The following is a 6,409-nucleotide window of genomic DNA, read 5'->3' on the forward strand; positions in this document are numbered from 1 at the left end:
CACCTGCACCCTGTTTACTAGGAATGCATTGAAAACATCCTTAGTGAGATAGGGGAGGAGAGTAGGTGAAGGGAGAAAGAGAAGGGAGGAACATATCTCCCACTCAACATTGGAGCCCCAAAATACTGTTGACCATTTATTGAGCCAGGCAATATATTAAGTTCTTTTTCTGTATTATTTTAGTAAATATTTACAATTCTATGAGCTAGGCATTATTCGTATGGCCATTTTACAGACAAGGAAACTGAGGTTCAAGGAATTACAAACCTTGCTTCAAATCTTACATCTAGAAAGTGGAACCTGGGTCAGTTTTATACCAAACCCCAACTGGCAGCCCGTGAAGCTCAAAATTTACATAGTCTCAAAATGAACTGAATTTTTCAAAAGCTAATGCATTTAGCTTCAAAAGATGCTGTTCCCCAATAGACTGCTCCCAGCAGCATCTTGCCAGGAAACAGGCAGGAAGTTGGGGGCCGGGACTGACAGCAACTTATGTTCCAGCAGGCTCTGGACCATCTTGCTCAAAGAATCCAGAGAAGGAGGAAACGGCTGGCAGTGGGCCCCACTGAGGCATCTAACAGGGAAAGGTACTTTGTGTGAAAGGTGATGGGAATTCATCAGGCAGGCCAGAGCTCTTTCCAGTGTCAAGTTCCTGGTTTCTGTTCCTCTCTAAAGGTCCAACTGGAGATGTTGGGATCCAGTGGGAGGCCAAGGAATGTAGGGGAACTGTGGGGCTCCAAGGGAGTACCTCCAAGCTAAGACCCAGCACTCCTGTGGCTTTGGCACACTCAGCAGGAGACCAGCTTTCCCCACCTGCCACTGACTTCCAAAGTTCTAAACAGGACTTGTAACCTGTGGGCCACAGGCTGGATAGGATTCAAGGCAACTGTGAGCTTGGATTGCAGAGAAAATCACATCTTTATTGTCATTCACCTCATTTGCAATTTAGCCTTTTGTAAAATGGTACAACCACTATGGAAAACAGTATGGTGCTTCCTTAAAAAGCTAGAAATAGAAATACCTTATGATCCAGCAATCCTACTCCTAGGTATATGTCCTAGAGATATAAGAATAGTGACACAAATAGACATATGCACACCAATGTTCTTTGCAGCATTATTCACAATAGCAAAAAGATGGAAACAACCTAAAAAAACCAAACCCAGTGCCACTGAGTCGATTTCGACTCATAGCAACCCTATAGGACAGAGTAGAACTGCCCCATAGAGTTTCCAAGGAGCCCCTGGTGGATTTGAACTGCCGTCCTCTTGGTTAGCAGCTGTAGCACTTAACCACTACATCACCAGGGTTTCTGTAAGTGCCCATTAATGGAAGAATGAATAAACAAAATGTGGTATATACATACAATGGAATACTACACAGCTATAAAGAATAATGATGAGTTTGTGAAACATCTTATGGGTGAATCTGGAGGACATGATGCTGAGTGAAATAAGTCCATCACAAATGGACAAATACTGTCTGATCTCGTTTTAACAAAAAGACAAAAATAGGTGTACATACAGAAATCAATATTCTTTGGTAGTTATCAGGGATAGGAAGGGAATGGGGAAGTCACTCTAGACAGTAGACACTTGTTATTTTTGGTACTAAGGAAGGCAATATCAAATGTGGATGAAGTGTGCACGACTGGACCAAGGTAAATGATGATACTAAGAAGTACACAAGAATAAGGAACATAAGGGATGTTACTGTAAATGCTGTAACATATACAATTTTGCAACAGCAGCAGTAACAACCAAAAAATACATGAGTGGTTACATAGGTAGGTATGTATGCAAATATGCATATAAGAAGGTATATGTGTATACATACATGTGTTTGTATAGGTGTGTAGGCATAAGTATATACATGTTGGTGTGTGCTGCCCATATATTCACATATATATATATAATAAAGCACATAGGGACCAGAGTCATGGCTACTACCAAGACATAACCAAAACACCTTGCAGGATTGGTTTACTGGTTTTGAAGGCTTGGGACCATAGTCTCATGGGACAACTCAATTAGCACAGCATTTTTTTTTAGTCCATAAAGTTTATGTTCTACATTCTATTTTCACTAAGTAGTATCTGGGGTCTTAAAAGCTTGTGAGTGGCCATCTAAGATACAATTATTGGTTTCTACTCATCTAGAGCAAAAGAGAAAGAAGGAAACCAAAGACTCATAGAAGAAACTAGTCTACAAGACTTAATTTCCTACAACAACCATGGGTGGCTTCATCTATCCTAAGACCAGAAGAACTAGGTGGTGTCCAGCTACCACTACCAACCGTTCTGATCAGGAACACTATAGATGGTCCAGGGTAGAATGGGAGAAAATCGTAGAACAAAACTCAAGTTCTTTAAAAAAGGTCAACTTACTAGACCAGTATAGACTAGAGGAACCCTCAACACTATCACCCTGATATACCCTTTAAATTTTGAACTGAAATCACTCCCGGAGGTCACCTTTCAGCTAAGTAATAGATTGGCTCATAAAATAAATAATACCACCCTTCAGGATTGTGCTTCTTTTTTAAAAAAAATCTGTATGAGATCAGAGTCAAAATTTATTTTAGAGCAAAGATGAGAAGGTGGCCCTTGTGTAAATTTTCACCGAAAACACAATAAACTATATATATTTTTAAGTCATTATTTATTTGAGGGCTCCTTCCCTCCCTCCCTTTATGCCTCCCCCCTCCTCCCCTCCCTGCCTCCCTCTTTTCCTTCCTTCCCTTCCCTCCCTCCTTGCTTTGCTCCCTCTCTTCCCCTCCCTTCCTTCCTCTCTATCTCCCTTCATCCCTCCTTCCCTGCCCCTGCATCCCTACCTCCTTCCTTCCGTCCCTGTTTCCCTGCCTCCCTCCCTTCCCCTTCTTCTTACCTCCCTTCCTTTTCTTCTCTCCTTCCTTTCCTCCCTACCTCCCTCCCTTCCTGCCCCCTGGGTAGGAAAGTCCTGGGGTCAGCTCCACTACTCTGATTTGAAAATGGCACCCTGTTTCCTGCCAGGAGAAAACTATTTCCTGCCTGGTTTCTTGGTACTAGGAGTTCCTGGGTGGTGCAAATGGTTAAGTGCTCAGCTTCTAACCTAAAGGTTGATGATACGAACACACGCAGAGGAGCATCAGGAGACAGGCCTGGGGATCTGCTTCCAAATGTTACAGTCTTGAAAACCCTTTGGAACAGTTCTACTCTGTAACACATGGGGTCACCATGAATGGGAATCAACTCAACGGCAACTGGTTTGACATATTTATTTATTTTTGGTTTGTCCTGGCCCTACCCACACTTCAAAGTGAGCAGAGCCCAGCTTCCTGCAGCTTTCCCTTCACAGTTGGATCACACTGGGGAGAGGTAGAGGAAGGGTCCACCATCCAGAGGGGGCTTATTTCCTTACAGTGGGGAGCCAAGGGCCCAGAGCAGCCAAGCTGGTAAAAGCACTGATTGTGGCTTTAACATCAATCACATGCAGGGAAGGGGCACTGATTAGCTTAAACCCCCCTCACAAGGAAGACTTAGGGAAGTGGCTGGTCCATTTAGTGCACACAGGTAGTCATCAAACCAGCCCAGTACCTTCCCCGAAGGCTGCCTCCCAAGGCTAGCATCACCTCCCTTGGTGATTAATTTGCCAAGAGCTGGGGGTTGCTAAGGCTGTTCAGCCTAGATTGTTTCATAAAGTGCTTTTTTATGGAGGCCTTGGATAAAATGTTCCAAATGTCTACCCTCTCTTTGTTAAATAAGAAAAAAAAAAAGAAAGAAAGAAAGTGGGGGAAAGGCAGGAGAACAGCCTGAGGAGTTTCTCCTCCTGACTTTTCATACCCACATTTGATGGTGATTTAAGTGAGCAGCAAGGCAGGTGGAGGGGTGGGACCCTGGCACAGGAGCACCCTGGGTGCCAAGCTTCCTGCCCCTCCGTGGTGCAGAGACTGCTGCAGGCCGATTTGTGGGGCCTGGAAGAAGTGACTTGGCTTTTTTCCCACAATGTGGAAGATGTCCAGAGCAAAGCCGGGCATTAAGACAGTTCTGCCACCTGCCCTTGGTGGCGCCGTCTGTGCTGCAGGCTCTGGGAGCTGGTGACACAGAGTGGCGATCCCTGCCTGGTGGAGCCTCTGAATGTTGACTCTTCTTGCTGATGAGGTGGCTGTCATGGGGAAGGGTGGGTGTGGCACAGAGCCCTGAGTGCAGAGTGCATGGGGAAGGAAGGCAGGACATATGTGGAGCAGCCAAGCAGTGGCCACAGTGACAGAAACTGCCTCTGCCCTGTAAGTGGGAAGGAGGCTTAAATGACAGAACAGAGTGCATTACACAGGCAGTGTTCAGAAAAGAAATGTCTGGCAGTAAGCAGAGGACAAGCAAAAGTATCCCGAAGGTAAAAATGAGTTCTAAGTCATCCATAAGGAGGAAAAAAGTTTCAGCTTCGATGATTGCTGCTACATAACCCATTAAAAAAAAAAAAAAAAAAGCCATTGCCGCCGAGGTGATTTCGACTCACAGTGCCCCTATAGGATAGAGTAGGATTTCCAAGGCTGTAATTTTTATGGAAGCAGACTGCTTCCAATCTTTCTCCTTCGCAGCTACTGGTGGGTTCAAACCACCAGCTTTTCAGTTAGTAAGCAGAGCGCTTAACCACTGCACAGCTAGGGCTCCTTTGTTTCATAATAGAAAGGTTTATTATCCTAAAGAGTAATTACATTGGACCTAGGTGCTTTATTATACGAAGCTTCACTGGTATTACATGCTGTTTACAGGCCAAACACACACACACACACACACACACAATGTATGCTAGCAAATTAAAAGAGTTAGTGTTTTTGTAAAGAATTCATTAATGAGTCAGTCATGTGCACTCTATCTGCTTCTTTTGACCACTCCTCCTGTTTTCTGTTTGACACCAGCTACCTGCTGCTGGCAACTGTCCCAGACTGTCCACGACAGGCCTTGCTCAGTGCCTGGCACTTGGCAGGCAACTGACAAACACTTAGAGAATTAAGCCAAAATGACTTTTTGAATTAGTGCTGGTTTCCTGGGGCCCTAAAGAATTTCAGCCAATTTTTTCTTAAGGGCAAGCTAGGAATAAACTGGCCATTTTCTGGGTGGGGGGTGGGGGGTTGGGGGGGGCGGGGGGCCGCAGAACAAGAAAGGCACCTTTATTTCGTTGCACAAGGAAAATGGAGTCAGTTGGAGCTGCTGCCGCCAAGACTGCTCACCAAAGGTAGGCAGGCCAGTTACTTTTAAAGGGGTTTACAAATAGGGAGTTCACACAAATTACGTCAGCAGCATTCTTAACCATGCTAAGCAGGTGCAGTGGGATTTACATAAAAGCAGAATTCGAATGCAAAACTGGAGGGGAGGAAGCCAAGCAAAGAAAATAGGATTTTTAGTAAAGTACTGTGGGTGCTATCTCACCGCTTCCATTTCTTTTTGGACATTGGTCTTTCAAGACCAGTGTCCATTTTGAACTATAGGAAAGGGGCAAATATTGGGACCTACGCCTTCTGTTGTGGTTTCTGACCTCTCGTTGGTTTATAATTGACTGTTTACGAAATATTAAAAGAAAAAGAGTGGCTTTTGTGCCCTGTTTATGTGAATGTCTCCCTAAAAGATCTTTTTTTTTTTTTCTCTTTCAGATTGTCTTAGCTATTGTCTTTATACCTCAGGGTCCAGTTGATGTGTCGTTATGAGTCTTTGTGAGTCCAACCCCAATGGGTCACAATTTTATGTTCAAGGACTGGGAAAAATGGCTCTAATATTATCTCTTAAACCATTTTTTTCTTTTGATCAGAGATTGAAGATATTAATACCTGGACTTAGTTGAGCCCTTAGATGGTGGCCATAGCAGGCTCTTTAAACTCATGATGCTGGTTTTCCACCGGATACCATCTGGTTCTTCACCAGGATCTTAACGATGTCAATCTCATTGCTAAAGCGAGCAGACTCAATGTACGTCAACATTTTAGCCCGAGGGATTCTTTTGCCCTTTTAGGTGTGTAAGACAATTGAAGATAAATTTTATTATGCCTAATACTACCAGGATGCAGACTAAGAACATTACTATCTCTTGCATGAGTGATCTAGCCCACGTACTTATTCTTGATGGTCACCAACCAAATGAATCTGGTGTTTGTAAGGGTTTTACAATGTGTAACCAAGTAGCTTGCTGTCCAATTCTATGTATATCCTGTTGTACTTCTGTGTTTTTTATCCAAATGCAACAAGAGGTATTTGCTACAGCACAGGCCAGACTTTCTTGGACGAATAAAAAAAATCTTATGGCTATTTTGTTATCTCATGTCACCTTGGCTAATGAGATCAGAGATTACTGTTGTATATTTATCTCATTAGCAACTTTGTCTGTTATTTGCTCCATAATGATTGGTAATTTTTTTTATAGATTTCTCCAATTCAAGT

Source organism: Loxodonta africana, chromosome 1 (genome assembly GCF_030014295.1).
Source record: "Loxodonta africana isolate mLoxAfr1 chromosome 1, mLoxAfr1.hap2, whole genome shotgun sequence".
Taxonomy (NCBI): domain Eukaryota; kingdom Metazoa; phylum Chordata; class Mammalia; order Proboscidea; family Elephantidae; genus Loxodonta; species Loxodonta africana.